Raw genomic sequence first — 21756 nt, forward strand, 5'->3', positions numbered from 1 at the left:
ACTGTTGTCTAATGCATGTATACTGTCCCCATACCAGTGACACAGCTCCTGGGTGTCCCCTGTCCTCCTTGGCCTCATTTCTTCTCTGGCTGTTCCTTCTTGTGCATTGGCACCTGGTTTCTTTTCTCTGGCCAGCAGAGATGGAAGAGCACATAGTCTTTTTTTTTTTTCCCTTGTGGTCAGACAATCATTTTCCCATGGGCTGCATCACTTGGTTTCATTTTATTCATACAAAAATCACTGTCCATCTCAAGAGGTCCTGTTTAGATGTACATATCAAAAAGTTAAAATCATTTATAAATCCCCACAAGTTGTCCTGAGGTTGGGTATGCGGGTTTGGGGCTTCCTATGAGGAACCACATTACTAGCTGTGGTTGTACAATCCCTTCAGGGAGGGCAAGCTCTCGAGGACATTGATATTGAAGTATGAACTTTTTTCCCTTTCTTGTGGTTTTTTTTTTTATCTTGAGTAAGTGTGGCTTTATTTTATTATCACTAAAGTCAATGGCAAAACTCCTATTGACTTCAATGGGATCAGGATTGAGACTGTCTTAAATTTAAGAGTATTTAATATTTTTTTAAAAATGAATCAGGACTTCTTTTGTAACACTTTAAAGCTGTATAGGACTGTTAGGTGCTGCTGAGAATCTTTTACATGGCACTCTTCCCCTGGAGTGCCTAGATAGCACAATTGACACGTTCTATAAGTCTAGAAAGAAGCCCTGAGACCAGACTGAGGTCACTCCTACTCCCAATGGCCTTTCAATATGGTAGCTCATTGCGCCACCTTATGGCCACTAGTATTCGATTTACAATGCATTTTTCAGACGTTTAATGAGTAACTAAGGTCTTTGTTAGCTTATGGAGTTCAGATTGGCAAATGACTCATGAAAAGCATGGAAATTAGTCATATCCACAATTCAGGCACCTCTAAGTTTTAAAAAGAGATTTCAGTCAAATCTTTCCAAACAAAAAGAATATAGCATAAATTCATCCTACATAAAGACACTTTCTAAAAATTATTTTTCATTAAGTTATTTTTCATAACTATGATGTATTGCAATACAAATCAATTCTTACTAGTAGCTGAAAGCCCATGCTGTCACAAGGGTGCAATTCAGATTCATGTGGGGGCGGGGGAGCCAAAAATGGCTGAGAATTTAAAAATTGGATGATGACAGACCACAAATCCCAAGCAATGATTGAACCTGCTGATATTCTAAACAGAAAAAACTCTCAGCCATGCTTGTAGTTGTTTCCATTACTTCATGCTAATTCAGACTCTGTGCTTCAGAGTGACACAAAAATGACAATCCTGGAATCTTATCTAGATTCATACATATGCCCAAATATTAAATTAAATGCAACTCCCGCCCCCAGAAAGCAATTATTGCAGCAGATCAGCCAAATGTCAGAACAATCTGAAAGTTCAGGAATGAAATCCTGGCCCACTCAAGGCAATGGGAATTTTGTCATTGAAGACAGTGTGGCCTAGATTTCACCAAGGTTTCTAACACAGCATCAATTCACTGGTGCAGAATGTCCCATTTATTTTATGATATACCTTTTCAACACAAAGACAGGCAAATAAAAGCCTGCTTTGGAAGTTTCAGCCCAAAATAAGTTGGTCTGTCAAACTTACAAGCAACTGGAAAGGGGAAGCAATGGGAGTTTCATCTTCTACAACACACTTATTCAACAGGACTACAGTGCACAGTAGGCACTTCAGCTGTGTCTAAGAGTTCCTCCATTGGAAAAGTGGGGATACTACTCATACTTGCTTCACTGTGGGATTGTGATTAGTAAATTGCTATCTGTACAATGCTTGGAAAACAGAGCAGTGCAGAAGTACTTATCATGAGGTGCTTGCAGAAAGTAACACTACACATCTAGAGAGACAACCTTTCTTTCTGATCCTAGCTCTGTTGCTTTCTGGAGAGCCCAGGTAGAGTATGAAAGAGTCAAAGGGAACATGGGCATGGGAGGGAGAAGAATTATTTGGCACAGCCATTTTTTACCAAGAGAAAAGCAAATCTCAAAAGAGACAAAGGTACACAGAGCAGCAGTGGAGACTGTAGGCAGTGCTGGGAGGTAAGGCGGGGAGAGAGAGAAGGGGTTGGCTTCGTAACCTAAAATTTAGTGGTAAAATCCCAGCCCCACTGACTTCAATAGCAAAAAACTCTCAATGACATTGACAGGGGCAGTATTGGTCTCTCTAGGCTTGCAGAATTGGTCTTCCTGGAGATAAAGATTCCAAATCAGGCAAGGCTGGCTCAATCCTTCAGCATCAAGGTAGATAAATTGAATTTCATGCTGTTGATGTTGTGGATTTTTCAAATGAGAACTTCCCATCTGCTCTGGCTGACTGGTAAAGAGCCTAGGATGCGTTTTGTAAAAGTTTGAGCCTGGCTAGGTCTTCTCTAGGCAATCAGCACAACCATCTGCTCCACCTCTAGCTACAGCCCCTTTATGAACTCGTTGCTTCTTTAACGGAACTTAGAAGTTACAGCCAGTTATGTTATAGGGACATTGCCTAGATCTTGCTAATGTACTACCAGCGACATGTATAATATCTGCTTATTTGCTGATCAAAGAAACAGGCAGTTATGGTTCAACTTTCCTTGCAGGGGGGTAATCACTGAGCCTAAGGATTTAGGGCAGTTGGGCCATGACCATGTCACAGAAACAGGAGCTAACAGACAGAGAGCTGGTGACCAGGAAGTGTGCCAGAGAGGCCAAGGAAAGAGACTCTGCTGCAGCCTACTCAGACCAAGGGAAGCTTAAGGACACACAGCCCCATTCTATGAGGCCAGGGGTCGGCAACATTTGGCACGCAGCTCACCAGGGTAACCACCCTGGCGGGCCAGGCCAGTTTATTTACCTGCTGACGCGGCAGGTTCGGCCGATCGTGGCCCCCAATGGCTGCGGTTCGCCGTCCCGGGCCAATGGGGGCGGCGGGAAGCCGCAGCCAACACATCCCTCACCTGCGCCGCTTCTCGCCGCCCCCATGGGCCCGGGACGGCAAACCACAGCCAGTGGGGGCCACGATCGGCCGAACCTGCTGCGTCAGCAGGTAAATAAACTGTCCTGGCCCACCAGGGTGCTTACCCTGGCGAGCCACGTGCCAAACGTTGCTGACCCCTGTATGAGGCCCATCCAACAGGAGAAACTTTACCAGGGCTCTGACATTACCCCTGTTGTAAGCAAAGCCCTGCTGAAGTTCAATGAAGGTGTGCCTGCTTACAGTACTGCTGAATTTGGCCTTAGGAGTTTGAAGCAAGCCTGTGGCTATATTAAGCTACCAGAGCTGACTCGTGAAATGCTTTTTATCCATTTGATTTTTTTTCCTCCTCCAGACATTTGGCTGGAGATAATGAGAGAGAAACAAACACAGCTGCCCTTAAAAAAAAAAAAAAAAACCCACACACCCGCACAGAAAAGTTGTTTGCTCATCATCATGTCTGAATTCAGGGATGTCACAACGATTTTCAAATAATTGTATTCTTTGACTTACTTAAAATAGAGGAATCAATTACATAACGTTTGGGCCAATCTGATTAAAAACTCAGAGTGGTTTGTGGGAAAAGGTTAGGAAAGAAGCCACTAGGGTGAACTGGCAGCTTCCAGAATGGCAACCTGCACTGTGTTCACACTGATGCCTGAAATATACCCACTGATTGAGAAAAAAATTGGTGGTGGTGGGGGGAAATAAATTGACTCTTGCTCTCAACTAGTTTACAGAGAGATGATCTTTCCCGAGGCTTGTTTTAGTTTTGAGATAACATCTTGTTGAGGCTGAATACAAAATAAGAACTGCATGTATTTCCCCCTGCTATCCAAAGAGTTCAGGATGCTACATAGCAGGATGAAAAAAGTACGTAATAAGAACTTGTACAACAGTTCCCTCTTAAAATGCTATTACACAAAAGGAGGTCCAGTGTAAAAGGGTTGGGAAGGAAGCGTAATAAATACAGGGTAAACTCTGGCCATTCCACAGGGAGAAATGAAACAAGGAATCCAGGTGGAGTAAGTTCTACACTATAGTCCCCACTGCAGCAAACCGATCATCTGCTGACTTCATACTTGATCATGGGTCTATGCTACTTCCATAAGCAACAAGTGATGGATCATCTCTAACAAGATCCCTGTGAAGTGGCAAATGCAGTAATTAAGCTTAATGATCAACACTGAATGTGTGACATTCAGGCCACCATAGGATAAGGACCCAGCCAACACAAGATGTCAAAGGCAGTGCTAGCCCATTGGGGGCCCTAAGCAGGAATATTTTGGGGGGCCCTCACACACATACCACACAGTTAAAAGCTAATAGGGGGTGCCTCTTGAGCTACTCGGGGCCCTAAGCAATTGCTTAATCTGCTTGTGCCTAGTGCCAGCTCAGCTCTAAACATATGAACACCATATGTACCTTGTCGGATACCTGGTTCCTATGGAAAGGGCACAATGAGAAGGATACACAGTTGCATATTATGATACATCAATAATTTCTTGTTTAGAAGTGATCTCACAGTTAGGCTCCATATATACCTTGAGCAACATGGGAAATACAATAGAATCTTTGTGTGATGACTTTTTCATTACTTACTGACACCATCCTCCAGGTGTGATGGTAGCCATTGGAGTGACGTTCTAGACAGAATAGCAATATCCTTTATTCACTGAAGCAATAATCCATATTAAACAATCATATTAACAGCTACTAAGAGCTCCAGCATGACCAAAATGCTCACTTGGTCTCACTCTAAAAATCTGTCAGAGATTTTCATTACCCTAACAAGTGCAGTTTCAGTTCTAAAGGAAGGCCAGAGACCAGGCAGGATCTTACCCAAGTTGACAATGGGGTCTATGAGCAATTCTTTGGCTATTATTCTCCTAATGCAGCTACTAGTAAAACAATTCTAGCCCATATATTTTTTTACTCTGTGTTAACAATTCCATCAACTTAATATTGGAGATCTACTAACTTGAAGTCTAGTTCATTTCAAAAAATTAGTTAGAATTGCTGGTACTACCTCTGCCCCTGAGTCCCCCTGCCAATTTTGGGGCATTACAAACACATTTTCCTATATATTAAAAATGCTTTTCTCCCCTGCTGCATGAAAGACCCACACTAACATGGGAAACTGGCTAACTGACCAGCCAAAGAAACAAAACTGATCAGGCATTTTACAGAGTTGTGTCTAGAGAGAGAAAACGTTTGTCTAATCTTTCAATTAAAATAGTGTTGAGTGTAATATACAACACCACCTCAAAAGAAATTCTGATCAAAGTTTGTTTTTAAACTGATAGTCCTTTTAAGAATGTAATCTCATTATGCTCAATACAGCTTGATGAATGTGTTTCCTCATCAAGTTGACAGGGATAGTAAATGAAACATTCCTGCTGAAGGGACTGTGTAGTCATTGTGCTGTTGTTCTACTTGCTATATTGTTCAACTCAGATCCACCCTGCAAAACTCCCTCACTATGCAGGTTATTCAACCAGTGCTAAACAAAACTTCACCACTTTTATTTAACAGCCTGCCAAACAAAGAGGGGAAAGAAAACAAATGGACAGGAAACTGTACTTATCTCATCTCGCCAGAGCGTCACCCTTATTCTATGTGTTGCTTTGGTAGGCAGTATTTCTAAGGAGCTGGGAAAACAGAATTATTAATGGGAGCCAGGTTCAATGTTGAGTAGTTAGGCTAGAGTTTCATCATCCTTTATGTAAACTGGTTTTATTTTGTTATACGTCTGTGTATTTGCTTTTTAATGAGTCTCCTCCTTCCTTCTCTTCACCAAGAAGCTGGCTGGAGAGTGGATACAAACTCTGGGAAAGAGCTTACACAACATACACAACCCTCCCAGCCAGGCAATAGAATTTTAAATGAAGTTCTGTAATGTGTGTTGCTTAAATACTTTGGGCCACTGCGCTTTTGGGAGAAGATTTCTTAACTTGAAAATGCTGGCATGTAACTGTGCACCAAGACGGCTGCCCAACATCTGCCACATACCTGTAGCTTGGTTATTATGACATAAGATTTACCTGTCTGTGCTACAAATGCAACCAAAGTTAACTCGAAGCGGGGGTAGTCCCATCTTTACATAGCATTACCCTATTCTAATGTGATTAGAGGATTTAGCTGCTGACTTATGGTGGAGAGCTCATGATAACCCCTCTGAATTCATTGCCAATGGCATGGTGGTTCTCAGGGACCTGGAAGGTGGTCAAAGTATGTTGTTTCCAATTTGGAGTAGCTGGCTTTCCATTACAGAAGCTATGCTTGTCTTTGTACATAATACAAGATGAACATATGAAAAATGATACCATGGGAATTATCTTTGGATACTTGGGCAGAACCATCTTGTAGGGATTTTTTGTTTGTATTACAGAGTGGTGATGATGACAGAGTGAAACTCTCTCACTACCCCACATTCTGATGTTGGAATAGTATTGAAGCTATACTTGTAGTGATCACATGAGAAGCTCAAAGCTCCTTCATGGAAAACACTTTTCCATTTGATTTTTTGGATGTTGGCCTTTGAAATCAGGACAAAATATTGCCATTGCATACTCTTATTACTATATTTCCTTTGAACTGATCTTTTCAGATCTTGCACATTTGTTTTTTTGTTGGTGAATTTTTGAATGTCACCTGGGTTGTAGTTGTTGGGGGTTGTTAGAGACTTTTTCAGATTGCAGGGTGAACACTTAACAGGGGAACATATTGACCTATATAATAATCAAGTGGCCTTACTTTATGCATAGCAATAAGGGATACATCTTGTAATAAATTACACAGAGGGATGTCATTTGAAACTTGACATTATGAAGGTAAATGAGTACTGCCCTGACAAAGACAACGCTTGTTGGTGGTTGTAATAAAGTTATGACACACAGGAATTTTAGTAAGAGACTAGACTTCAGTTCCTGCCCCCCTCATACAATTACAAAATGTTGATCCCTGTCATGTGATGGAAATCAATATCCTCTGATGCCAGTGGCTGCTGTTACAGTCATGATCAGACTTTAGTTCAATCGTTCACCTTCATGAAAGTTAAACAGTGAGATGACAGAAGATGTGGACCTCTTATGCTGTATAGAGTAACAGACACCCACATAATCTTCCTGAAGACCTTTCTGTTTACAAACTAGAAGGCTCAGTATAACAGAATCCAATGAATTTTTGTGGGTTTGCTTTGCAAATACCATCTGCTTTTAGTCACATTCCCCAACTTACATAGATGACATGTGGATCTGGATATCTGTCCTTTTTCAGGGACAGCATTTCCAAAGAAAAATGTTTTGGTGAAAAACCTGCTATCAGCGCCTTAAACAGAAAAATCAAATTTTCATAGAGCATGGATAGTGCACGTCTAAGACTACCTGATAGCTTTTTGAATTTTTTTTTTTAATTCTTTTTAAGTCTTCTCCTATACAGACACAATGTTGACTCCTTCCACAAAACTAAACCACCAGTATCACTGGGAAGGTGAGTCATATGATAGTGGAAGTGTCTAAACGAATCAGCAGCATGTACATTTAAGTCTCTTGTTTGTTACAGTCCTTGGGCCACTTCAGAGGGATAGTCCATGTTATTTAAGTCCAAGAAACAATGGAGATGGTGCATGCGTAGCTACACATCCAAAAGCAGTTTGGTCATCTTTATTAATGATCAGAGCCATATTGGAGCCCTAAGTATAGCTTTATCACTGTGTTACAAAAAGGCTATCATCCTAATGAGAAAGTACATTAGAGGCCAACCAGAATGGTAGGGAAAATAATGACTGATGTAGTTAAAGGTTAAAAAAAGTAGGCTCTTAATCCTTCATCTATTGAAGTTTCTTAATTGGAACAGGATTAGTCCCCTTTCTCTTTCCACAAAGAGATGGGAGACTTATTGAGGTATAGAAAATACATGCTATAGAACAAGGTTGTTTATGATAGTATCCAAATCAAGATTTCTATAATTACTTCTCTCTTTTCAAGAGCATGGCCCTCTGCTGTGATTAAATTTCCATAGACATTTTGTTTAACTTAATAGTATGTGACCCAGATATAAATATCACTGCAGTAGCTTATGAGGTGGTATTGTAATCTATACTAGCTGGAAGACAGCAAGGGAGAAACAGCTAACATGATATCCCTGATACTAGTAGGAAGTTGCCATAGCTACAAGATGAGTCACTTATGAAAAATGAAAAGCTGAACTCTGACTAGGCTGACATTGTGACATGCTTGTTTAAGCCACAATGATCTCTTCTGGTGGACTGAAAAAGAAAAAACCCTCAGATTTGACAGCTTCAACTCTTGCTTAGCAAATTTGAATTTCCATATACAAAATTAAGTTTAGGGAGAAATAGCTCCAGGAACCTCTACTTCACATCAGATTTTTTTTTCATTCTATTGTCCCTTTATGTGCATTCAGTACCCTTTGAGATGGTGAGAACTATTTAGAAAGTGAACTGAGAAAGCAGGGTAAACATGCAAAGAGACACCAGAATTTCCTCCCCACACACACAGGACAAACTATACAACTTATAGCATAAGTAGCTAAGAATAACTCCTGAAATTTTCCACAACAAGCTAATAGAGAGACTGATCTTTACTTCAACTTCAGATCTGTGTGGTAGTGATTCATCAGCAGTGTACAGTGTGAGGGTTGCTTGTTTAGTTTTCAAGGCATTTAAATGCAATGAAAACAACTATTTCCTGTAAATAATTCTTTAAGTGCAGAACTTGCAAGTTCTGTACACTCTTCAACACTCTACATCAGCGGTTCTCAGAAGGTGGGTTGGGACCCTATTTTAATGGGGTTGCCAGGGTCAGCATTAGACTTGCTGGAGCCTGGGGTGGAAACCGAAGCATGAGCCCCACCACCCCAGGCTGAAGCCAAAGCCCACAAGCTTCAGCCCCAGGGTGACTCTCCCCTGCCAGGGGTCATGTAGTAATTTTTGTTGTCAGAAGAAGGTCGCGGTGCAATGAAGTTTATATGTAGAGCAGCAGTTCTCAAAATATTGTAGGGGCAAAGAGGATGGCTTTGCTGATAGAGTCCCCACCCCATTCCCAATAAAAACTACTCACTTTTTTTTTTAAACCACTCTACAAGTCACCCCTCTTGGGGGGCTGGTTTATTAACAAAAAGGCAACTCCAAAGTAATATTGGAGTTTAAGGACTAAACCTTGTCCCCAGGGTTGGTTCCTCCTAGAGTTCCTTCCCACAGGACCTGTCTGTCCCAAATTCTAGCTGTCCGCTAGAGGGTAGACTCTAATAAGCCCCAGAGAGTCAGCACCAATTAGCCCACAGCTCCAGGCAAGGTTCCAACACCTGCAGTCAGAGTGGCGTAACAGGAGAATCCTGTCACTCTCAGCAGCATATCTGTAACTGTAGTAACCTTAGTATTTTTGGTTTCTTAATCATTTAAATACCATGTCACCTACAGTAGCTGGGATTCCAAAGAGCGTGGAGAAAGGATTTCAAATCCATGTCTGCGAGAAGCAAAACAGACAAAACTTTAGGAAGTCTTTTCAGAGGAACCCAGGAATTACCAGACTGGGTCCATGTAGACCAGCATCCTGCCTTCAATAGTGGCCAGCACCAGATGCTCCAATGGAAGCATTTAGCAGCAAGCAGTCTACTCCCACCTCCCCTCTTTGGGGATGTGGGGGGAAGAGCCTCCAAAAGGCATTTGGACTCTTGTCCTGCTTTTGAATGCCAAACTGGGCCCTAATGTGTAAGCAAAGACACCTGCTAATTGCATGTCCCCCTCCCTCTACTCAATTCCTATCACAAGTATGGTCATTCATAAGTGAGAGAACCAACATGCCATAATCTTCTAGTGCCTGGGCAGTCATTAAAGAATCTAAATTCTTCCTTTAAATGTGGAGGTTGACCTCTAAAAGTCTTAATAGACCTGCTCCATTGACTCAGCACCTCCCAGCATTGCCCTCATCTTCCAGTAAATTCTATAGGAGTTGAGGTGGTTCAATCAGTGCCACATAGGATCAAACCCTGAATTTTGTCAGTTTTTCATTAGTATTTGCTGTCACGAACAATGATTTGTCATCCTGTTAACAGGCTTGCTTTTCCATATTAATCATAAGCTGCTCTACTGGTCTTGCTTGAAAAGCTTTATGATGTGTCAAATTAAGAACCAGACAAATTTGTTTCATGTTCAAGGTCTTTTAGAGAATTATGTATTTAATTTTAACTACACTGGAAAACAGTTCTCACTAAGTAGAGAATGGACAAGAGACAAATCAATTAGCACATTCTTTGTGGTCCCTGTCGTCCTCTGAAACATGCAACCCAAGAGAACTATAGCAAACAAATTCTTCAATTGGATATCAATAATATACCTGAATCATCACGGTTTATAATACATTAATATTGCAATGCATAACAGTGTTTGCATTTAAGGTAGTAGAGTTGAAATCAAAGTCTCAAGGAATACAGAAGTTAAGATTCAAACAGCAATATTAAACTGTGCTTAAGATACAAGATTTAAAATATTAAGATACACAATCAGAATAAAGGAAATATAATATACTATCTATGTGCAAAGGAACATGGATAACAAAATCTAGAATGCAGTAAAAACCTGCAGAGATTCTAAAGTGATAGGCCCTGCAGTGTTTCTCGCCCTCACCCCCCAAACATTACAGACATCTTTCTGGATTTTTATGTGTGTTTTTCAGTGAGACCATTACAATTTCCCTCACGCAAGTGGTCCCAGCAGCAACTCCTACACCTGCTGGCAGGGTCACGTACAGAAATAAAAATGTGGCTGTTTTTGGAGGGGCACTTTCTGAGCCCTCTGTGGCAGGAGGAGCTGGCTATCTCCCCCCACCCCCCTCCCGCCCAGCCCCAGCGACCAGAGAAGCTGGCTCTCTCCCAGCCACCCCAGGGCTGCAGGAGCTGTCATTTCCTGACTCAGCCCCAGAGGAATTCTGTGCCCCTGCTGATTGGGGAGTGTGCCCCTCTGCTTTCTCCTACCTGTGCATGTCCCTGCCTGATGGGTTGGTCAGGGTTTGGAAATCTACAACACTTACCCAGAATCTCATTAAATTTCCTGTCACCTCTAAGTTGTGTTTTGGATTAATCTTTAGTGTCCAGTTAAATGATATATTCAACTTTTTTGCTTTTTAAAATTTGATTGCTAGACTAACCATTCTCTCTTGCAAAAAAGCCTATAATACAAAGAATCTTAAGAAAGTGAATTTAACCCCCTTTTTCAGTCTCAGGTTTGGCTTTTAATACAAAAATATCAGCCTCTATAAAAAGATTACAATCTCAAAGGAGGCTCAGTTTGACACAAGCTTCACATAATAATCAGATGTATTTTAGAAGTGCTTCTCTTCCTTGATTGCAGTGGGAAGATTGGTAGATCTTTTCACTTCGGTCAAGCATTGCTTGCAAGAAGAACTGGCAGCTATGATCACTTATCTAAAAGAGACCAAGAGTGCTACCAAGAAAACAATGCCATGTTTCAAACACATTGAGTGGGAAATGCCAAGCCAATGCAACTTTGTCAGCAAAGAATATTTCCAATGGTGGCATTTTACTTTACAGGGTGTTATCTCTCAAAAGAGGATTAATACCGTACTTATTTTAAATTAAAGGAATAGATGGGGGGGTGGGAGGAAGCTATGCTATATAATTCAGGTCACATTTCCAAATTTAAAACCAACACCTTTTGAACCCTGTAATGCATGTGTCAAGTATGAAACATGAAACAGAATCATTTTGTCACGGCATATCTGCTCACTAACATATCTGCTCTGAAAAAAGTGTGCTGTATCACAGGACTGATAAAAGAACGCCGATTTTGTCACCTTGGCAGTTTAGGATTTGAAAACAGCAAGAGACACCTTGGAAAGCCATCTTCCCTCATATATTGGCAAGTATTACAACAGCTGGGCTGGAAGGATGGGTAACTGAGTGGTGGCCAATGGTAAAAAAAGCTTTTTTTACCAGTCAACGACAAGAGTCTGGCTTGTATGACAGCCTGCTTCTTCGCTCATGAAAGAGCATTTTCAGAAAGGGAAATGTGAGGTTTCCATAGTTGTCTTGATATATGTATCTTTTCCAATATTTCTGTGCTATGGGACCCTATCCCTTTGTAAATATATTTAGAGGTGTGTATTGTATCTGCCCAAGTTGCAGCCTGTACCTTTCCTAAATCCACATTTAGTTTTGTTAACTGTGCCAAGGCTTCAACCCACAATGGAATGGGGCAGCTGATCAATCATACACAGCAATATTATCCTGCAATTTAGGTCAGGAATTGAAGAATTCCATGTCCAATTACAACTGCAGGAAAAGTTAAGCTAGGCAGAATATAACCACCCAGAGTGGAATCTGGCCAAGACACCAGGGGTAACACCTATTTTTGTGATGCTGACCATTAGGACTTTTGAGCGCCAGGAGTTGTCTTATGGCGATTACTGAACATTTTAATTTGTATTTGTCATATCAGGATAGCTAAACCATTTTGCTCAAATGTGAGGACTCAAATGCTTGGTTCATTTCTGAACTAGGAAAAAAAATCTTGCCACAGATAGAAATGGCAAATGTTACTGGCCCTGATCAACATCTTTAAGAATCCCATTTACCCAAAGTTGATCAAGCAGCATCCAAGTTTTACCACAAAAATATAAAGACTTCCTGAGTCTTAGACAGGAATATAATAAAAGCAATCAAGGAAGAAGGGGGGTAGGACTAGTGATATTGATGTCTGAGGAATCAGATGCAAAACAGAAATGCATAATTAAGTCCTAGACTTAGTTCATTTGTTACTGAGCTATTCCCCAACCCACAAAACAGTGGGAGGCAAAGGAATTTTGATGCATTGGGGGAAACCGCTATAATCAAGAAAATATGCATTTTAATGAAACATCTATCCAATTATTATAACTGAAGTTGAACATTTTTGCATTCAAATAAGGAGACTGTATCCAAAGGAGACTGGTCTCATAGTTGCCCTAGGCCCTCTTCAAAAGGACCTATTCTCCAAGAAGTGTCTGACAGGATAATAGAGGTGGCTAGATCACCACCTTCTCACACCGGCCCTACTTCCTCATGGGACTAAAAACTGTCCTGACAGAGCAGCAGGGGAATCCTCTGGCTTGGGCACAATGCTTCCAGACCTCCGAACAGCCCTGAATCACAGCCTGTGTTGTGGCAGTAGACCCGTAAGACTTCATTGCAGTGCAGCAATTACAATCTCAGTATCTCATTTCTAAGTTGGAACTTGGGCAAAGAGTCATTTCCTACAACTCTCACTCATGCCTCAGTGATTTAACAAGGAAGTGAATTACTATGTTTTCATACATGTGGCTGTTACTATGTAAACTTTAGGAAACTCTCACTTAAGTCCTAGTTAATATTTGTCCCCACAAAAAGACCACCACAAAACATGTCAAAAGTGTCAGTATCTCACGAGGGCCAAGGCTGAAACAGCAACCAGGTTGCAAATCAGGTTCTGCCAACATACCTTAAACAAATCTTTAACCAGTGCTACTACTTTAGTTAGTACTAAATTAATCAAAGTTCCCCCCCCCCCCGAAAATTAGGTTATAAAATTCAGTGTCTCTGAATTTTAACAGTATCTCAGTACCACATAATGTTATAGAGACAGCTTAGTGACTAAAGCCATTACATCACACAGACAAGACCTGTTAGAACAGAGATATGTAAACAAATGTGATGTTAATGATGGATGAGACTGCATTCTCTTAATCTGCTTAATTGTAAAACCAGAGCTGCTTTGACAATTCAAAGAGGAGAAAAGAGTCACAGTGGGAAACAGAACAGATTCTATCAACACTAAACAGTCTGGTTTAGTTAAACTTCAAGGGCAGCTCTGCACACAGAGGGGTTGTAGGAGCAGACCACAGGACAAGCTTACACAGACTCCATCCAAGCCTGCTTTAAAAAGACACTGTCTTATAGCTTAGGACCAAAATGCATTTTGTTTTTAAAAGTTTTACCAACTCAAACCTGAAATAGTATCACTGTGAAAAATATTTTATTTGTTCACTGTAAATAAAAGTGCATTTTAAAAACACTGAAAATTCCCCTGCAGTGGTGGAAATGCACTGCTGTTGTGCTAGATGTGACCTCCAACAGGCCAGCCAAGGTGTTTAAGTGCAGTATAAAGATACCCCCAGTGTCCTAGCTGCAGGGGGAAAGGGGGTAGCATAAGTTAATATTAGTCTACCTACCCCACCTGAGTCCATCAGTCTCCTTTGTCCAGATTCTCACCAGTAAGGCCCTCTCAACCCAATACTTCCTTCTGGAGTCAGGCCTCCTGCCATCACCTGAAGAAGGGCTCCTTTTTGGGAGTCAGGGATCCTGCAGACATCAAACCACTGCAGTTCTTCTCTGCAGAGCTGATTAATTCCTCAACAACCTGGACTTCTTACTCTGTCTGATACAGTCCTTTTGCCACTCCAAGCCTTTTTGGGCCTGCTTCCTCCAAGAGCACCTTTTCTCACTCACCAGCTCCCCTAAGAAAACCCTCTCCTCAGAAGCTTCCTCTTTATGTTCTCTCAGGCTTTCTAACTGAGCTCCCATAAGTCTTTATTAGTTCCCTGTGCTCCTTAAGTAATTAACTGCCACCCAGCCACCTGGGTAATTAACTGTTCACAGGTGTGTCTGGATTGGCTGTCAGAGGTAGGCTGGATGCCTGACACCCTCAAGAATGGCCAGCTACCTTTTGAAATAACTCTTTCATTGAACTTCCACTGAAATCTGCAACAGTTTTACATACATGTCTGATGGGCCTTTGTCTACACTGTTTTTTGCACCAGTGTAGTGATTTAATGTAGCCATGTGCACTCGTGTAAACACCTAATGTAGCTGAGCTGCACCTATGGAAATCGTGACTTATACCAGTATAGCTTACCCTGCAAGCTATAGTTTACTTCAGTGCATCCCTATTAGAGGTTCACACCAATGGAGCTACATCAAATACCTACAGTTGCTTCAAACCCCTCTCTCCTTCCAAAAAAACCCCTACAAAATCCCCATCCTAGTGTAGGCAAGGCCTGAATCTATTGCTCCCCAAGGCAAAGGTGGCCAAGGTGGTGTGCTGAACTGCTGGATGGGAAAAAGGGGCAGTGCCCCATAACAGTATATTGCTCAATAGCAACTCCTCCATCCAGTTCAGGAGCAGTGTTAACAGACTGAAGAGGTTCTTTTTAATCCTACCTTTCTAAAAGATGACAGCATAATTCCGGGCTCAAAGATGGAGATGAAAATTGGGGGTTGGGGAATTCAGGTCTTTTCAGGACCATCTCCCTTCTCTACTTGCTAGGAAGAAAAAATCCCAGCAAAAGATATTTTAGTTGGAATTGTAGCTACACACAATACATACTACAAAAGGTTCATAAAAATCTTTAAAGTGACACTATTGTATTCTAGCCTAAATGTATTCATTCCCCAATGTCATGCAATTACACTTAAAAAAACAAACAAAACAAAACAAAATAGCAAAAAAAGCACATTCAAAGAACAATAAGGTTGTGAAAGACACTCGCAGTTCAGTATGATCACTGGCCACAACTCAGCTTTTCACTGCTGGTTCTGAACCACACCTGCTGGACTGCTGTGCTTCATCTATTAACAATGGAAAACTAGGATGCACATGGTACATTCAACTGCACAGCAAGTGTGTTATTTCTGGAGGTACAAGGACAACAGAAATCAACTGCTTAACCATTTCTGTAATGCACCTTCTCGAATGTAAGCTGAGGTTAGTCTGAACTTTGATTGTTTATCGTTTTCATTAGTTTCTATTAGGACCATAGGCCCAAACTGTCAGTAGACCTCTAAGTTTCCAACCACAATATTTATGGGTTCATTTATTTGTATGTGTCAGATCTGACATTTGTGCACACAAATCACAAATACCCATTTGAGATCACATGTAGGGTATTGCAGATGGACACAGCAACACATTTTATATAAAGAAAACTTAAATATACACTCCCCTGCAGTGTTGGTATGCCAAACCAAGAGGTTTCAAAAATATTATTTATGCTAAATAAATTAACTCTGTGTCATTTCAAGCTTCTTGAACTCTTCATGTTTTATTACCTCTTAACCCATGCCCCATATTTAGGCCTTTACAAATTGAGAGTAGCATGCAAAAAGTAATTTTAAAAACAGGATGAAGTAAATTAGACCATTAAAGATATGTTTTAACTATATAAGAGATAAATATGGACAAAGAAAGCCATATTTGTGAAATATGTAGGACCACCTTCTGCTCTACCAATCATGTACAAGTAAATGGAGTTACACAAATGGGAAACCAGAATTTGAGCCTTGATTTTAATTTTGATCATGTGCCTTTGTGAAGTTCCAGCAGGTGGCACCAATGGCCATTGTTTCACTTGAGTCTTTACTATCTATCTAGCACTGGGTAGATTTTATTTTGTATTAATTGTAGATGAATGACATTTTAGATTGTTCTATTTCGGGTATTATTGATGCTGCCTTTCTGTATATTTGCATGTCAGTAGTATTAAATTGTACAGTATTATGGGGACATTATTTTAACCTTTGGCCCCTATTTCAACCTCTATATAGCATCCTTCATACAGAATATAACAAAAATGCTTTATTGAGAAAGCCATTTGCAAGCCAAGGGAAAAGGCAAGATTTAAGGTGAAGTGATTTTTTAAGATGTCTTAGTGAATTTAATACAAATAACGGCAAAGGCTCACACCCAATGCAGGATGAGATGAGGTTGAAAGAGGAAATGACTCACTGGCTTGAGGGGAGAGGGAGTTCCAGAGAGATGAGGTAGTAAATGTGGGGGAAGGAGAATCAGGAGTGGAATGGGCAGGTAGAGATATAGATGGTTGTAAAGTCAAAGAAATGTGGAAAAGCAGGAGGGTAATTTGGGAATGCAGATACAAAGCCAGTTAAAGTGATGGAAAGAGGGGTCAGGGGCCTGGAAACTTATTTAGGTTGAAAGCTTCTTGGGGCAGGGACTGTTTTTTTTTGTTACATGTTTGTACAGCAGCTAGCACAGTGGGACCATTGTTTTTGATTGGGACCTCCAAGTGTTATTGCAATACAAATAATAAATAAGTTCAGGATCCCTTGAAGCTTACCAACTAGAAATGTCAGAAGATCGTAAGAGGGAATTTCAATGGTGAAAGTAAGAAGTGATTAAAGGCCCAATCCTGCAAATAAAGCCCCACATGGAGATTCTTGCTTCTTTGTAGAGTCAGGCCCTAAAGCATGATAAAGATCTTGGCAGAGGCAGGGCCAGGTAGGGATGGATTCTTGCAGTTTTTCAAAGATGGTGAGGGACTGATATACAGACAAGGGAGATATAAAAATGAGATAAGACAGCCTGGAATCAAGGATAACTCAAAGATTTCTGGCATTGGCAGGAGAGTGATAGCAGAGAAAGACAAAGGATTCTGTCTGAAAGAATGAGTCAGATTTAGGCCTATATTAAGTGAAAAGTGGAGTACCAAGCCACTCGTTTAAATTTAGCAGTATTCACCTTCCTAAAATTTGGTGCACATCTTGGGAACCTCATCAGAAACAGAATGGTGAGTAAGCAAACCCAAGCCTAGATCAAGGGTGGGTGGAGAAGCGGGGAAGTATGAAAATGTTAGGAACGTTGCCAGGAGAAATGTTACATACAACAAACCCAAGCCTCTCAGGCTTCAGAAGCGACTGTACTGGGCACACATGCTTGTCCCCAGCATCCTACATAAGTTGTTCCTCTCCACCCATATTTTCTTTAACAATTACTCTGGAGATGGCAAAGGGGAGACTCTACTCAGCAAGTCAGGCCTAAGTGTTTGTATACAGTACACTGTCAGATAGACCAGTGGTTTTAAACTTTTTTTTCTGGCGATCCAGTTGAAGAAAATTGTTGATGACAACGACCCAACGGAGCTGGTGATGAGGGATTTGGAGTATGGGAGGGGCTCAGGCAGAGAGTTGGGGTGAGGGGATGAGGACTGTGGAGTGGGGCTGGGAATGAGGGGTTCAGGGTGTGGGAGGAGGCTCAGGGCTGGGACAGGGGGTTGGGATGCGGGAGGGGGTCAGGGCTCTGGGCTGGGGGTGCAGGCTCTGGAGTCGGGCCAGGGATGAGGGATTTGGGGTACAGGAGGAAGCTCCAGGTTTGAGGAGGGCTCAGGACTGGGGCAGGGGATTGGGGCACAGTGTTGGGGCATGGGCTTACCTCTGGCGGCTCCCGGTCAGCGATGCAACTGGGGTGCAGAGGCAGGCTTCCCGCCTATCCTGACACCGCGGACCGTAGTGCACCCTGGAAGTGGCCAGCAGCAGGTCCGGTTCCTAGGAGAAGGCGCGCAAGCTATCCGCACGGCTCTAGCCCACAGGTTCCCAGTCAATGGGAGTGCGGAGCCAGTGCTCGGGGTGGCCCCCACGCCTAGGAGCCGGACCTGCTGCTGGCCACTTCTAGGGTGCAGCGCAGTGTTGGAACAGGTGGGGACTAGCCTGCCTTAGCTGTGCAGCACCACCGACAGGACTTTTAACAGCCTGATTGGTGGTGCTGACCAGAGCCACCATGACCTGGTGCCTTACATTCCTCAACCCAGTACTGGGTCGCGACTCTCAGGTTGAAAACCACTGAGACAGACATTTGTTGCAATGCAGGATCTTGTTCCTCATTCCTTCACATTTGTTGGGAATACCTCTGAGAACTCCAGACCCATACAGCAACTGGTAATATTCAGTCTCTTCCACCAGCCATTCAATGATTCACAAATATTGATCTGGGGGTACTGGCACTTAACCATTCTCTCCCATGAATATCAGGTATTCAGGTATCAGCTGAAGATAGCTTTTTTTGGAAGATGATGGTTTATAAGGTATATTGAGGGGAATCATGCAAGTTTGTAACATCAATGGGAGTTATGTTTGAGGAGAGAATATACCCAGGTGTTTTGGTTTGAGCTATTTCTTCATATCAGGAATCCACAAACTGTGAGCCACAGTGCGGAAATGTTCTGGGATGCTGAGGCCCCCCCCCCCCCCTCCCCCATGTAATTTATATAAAATGGAGCAGGCTGCAGCTGCCCAATAAAGATGTAACACAGACTGACTACAAGTGCCAGCAAACAGTACTCCCTCCAGAGCTGCTTGGATCACCATGGAACACTGTCTGCTGGCATCTGTACTCAATGCAGCACAAGCTGCTAGTCATTGGTAAAGACGACAGCAGGCTTGGGCCATATTGCAGGCTTCCCCGGACCATGCTCTACCCACCCCTGCTTAATATTTTCTGACAAAGGAACCCTTAGCCCCACCTTGGAAATCTGCATTATATAAACAAAGGGCTAAGATTGGCTCATGTAACAAAGGTCTGTTGTTGCTGCATCATATGGATAATCTTCCGGTGCCTGATCCAAAGCTCAATGAAGCCAGTGAAAAGTCCCTGGCTTTTGATCAGGCCCCTGCCAAGTAACCGTGTTGTTACACCAAAAGATCATAGTGACAAAGAGGGTTATCTTGTGTATGCCAAAATAAAAATAAGACCCTTTGATATGGAATAACTGCACATAAAACCATGAGCTAAGCATAATTATTTTATTTATATATAATTGTACTAATTTGAAAATGATGTTTAATTTTTTTAGAATGAAAAGATGTCTTAGAATCATAGAATCATAGAATATCAGGGTTGGAAGGGACCTCAGGAGGTCATCTAGTCCAACCCCCTGCTCAAAGCAGGACCAATTCCCAACTAAATCATCCCAGCCAGGGCTTTGTCAAGCCTGACCTTAAAAACCTCCAAGGAAGGAGACTCCACCACCTCCCTAGGTAACGCATTCCAGTGCTTCACCACCCTCCTAGTGAAATAGTTTTTCCTAATATCCAACCTGGACCTCCCCCACTGCAACTTGAGACCATTGCTCCTTGTTCTGTCATCTGCCACCACTGAGAACAGCCAAGCTCCATCCTCTTTGGAATCCACCTTCAGGTAGTTGAAAGCAGCTATCAAATCCCCCCTCATTCTTCTCTTCTGGAGACTAAACAATCCCAGTTCCCTCAGCCTCTCCTCATAAGTCATGTGCTCCAGACCCCCAATCATTTTTGTTGCCCTCCATTGGACTCTTTCCAATTTTTCCACATCCTTCTTGTAGTGTGGGGCCCAAAACTGGACACAGTATTCCAGATGAGGCCTCACCAATGTCGAATAAAGGGGAACGATCACGTTCCTCGATCTGCTGGCAATGCCCCTACTTATACAGCCCAAAATGCCGTTAGCCTTCTTGGCAACAAGAGCACACTGTTGACTCATATCCAGCTTCTCGTCCACTGTGACCCCTAGGTCCTTTTCTGCAGAACTGCTACCTAGCCATTCGGTCCCTAGTCTGTAGCAGTGCATGGGATTCTTCCGTCCTAAGTGCAGGACTCTGCACTTGTCCTTGTTGAACCTCATCAGGTTTTTTTGGCCCAATCCTCTAATTTGTCTAGGTCCCTCTGTATCCGATCCCTACCCTCTAGTGTATCTACCACGCCTCCTAGTTTAGTGTCATCTGTAAACTTGCTGAGAGTGCAGTCCACACCATCTTCCAGATCATTAATAAAGATATTAAACAAAACCGGCCCCAGGACCGACCCTTGGGGCACTCCGCTTGAAACCGGCTGCCAACTAGACATGGAGCCATTGATCACTACCCGTTGAGCCCAACGATCTAGCCAGCTTTCTATCCACCTTACAGTCCATTCATCCAGCCCATACTTCTTTAACTTGGCGGCAAGAATACTGTGGGAGACCGTATCAAAAGCTTTGCTAAAGTCAAGGAATAACACATCCACTGCTTTCCCCTCATCCACAGAGCCAGTTATCTCATCATAGAAGGCAATTAGGTTAGTCAGGCATGACTTCCCCTTCATGAATCCATGCTGACTGTTCCTGATCACTTTCCTCTCCTCTAAATGTTTCATAATTGATTCCTTGAGGACCTGCTCCATGATTTTTCCAGGGACTGAGGTGAGGCTGACTGGCCTGTAGTTCCCCGGATCCTCCTTCTTCCCTTTTTTAAAGATGGGCACTACATTAGCCTTTTTCCAGTCATCTGGGACCTCCCCCGATCGCCATGAGTTTTCAAAAATAATGGCTAATGGCTCTGCAATCTCACCCGCCAACTCCTTTAGCACCCTCGGATGCAGCGCATCCGGCCCCATGGACTTGTGCACGTCCAGTTTTTCTAAATAGTCCCGAACCACTTCTTTCTCCACAGAGGGCTGGTCACCTTCTCCCCATGTTGTACTGCCAGTGCAGCAATCTGGGAGCTGACCTTGTTCGTGAAGACAGAGGCAAAAAAATCATTGAGTACATTAGCTTTTTCCACATCCTCGGTCACTAGGTTGCCTCCCTCATTCAGTAAGGGGCCCACACTTTCCTTGATTTTCTTCTTGTTGCTAACATACCTGAAGAAACCCTTCTTGTTACTCTTAACATCTCTTGCTAACTGCAACTCCAAGTGTGATTTGGCCTTCCTGATTTCACTCCTGCATGCCTGAGCAATATTTTTATACTCCTCCCTGGTCATTTGTCCAATCTTCCACTTCTTGTAAGCTTCTTTTTTGCGTTTAAGATCAGCAAGGATTTCACTGTTTAGCCAAGCTGGTTGCCTGCCATATTTACTATTCTTTCTACACATCGGGATGGTTTGTTCCTGCAACCGCAATAAGAATTCTTTAAAATACAGCCAGCTCTCTTGGACCCCTTTGCCCTTCATGTTATTCTC

General features: G+C 42.3%; 1 long non-coding RNA gene across 1 annotated transcript; it reads right to left on the minus strand.

The window, feature by feature from the left end:
• Window positions 1-172: 172 nt before the first annotated feature.
• On the minus strand, window positions 173-15336 carry LOC135984306 (uncharacterized). Its single transcript, XR_010602256.1, has 2 exons — window positions 14227-15336; window positions 173-259 (listed from the first exon to the last, which is right to left on the minus strand). It is a non-coding gene; the product is annotated as an uncharacterized LOC135984306 (long non-coding RNA).
• Window positions 15337-21756: the final 6420 nt, after the last annotated feature.

This window comes from Chrysemys picta, chromosome 6, assembly GCF_011386835.1.
Source record: "Chrysemys picta bellii isolate R12L10 chromosome 6, ASM1138683v2, whole genome shotgun sequence".
NCBI classification, from domain to species: Eukaryota; Metazoa; Chordata; order Testudines; family Emydidae; genus Chrysemys; species Chrysemys picta.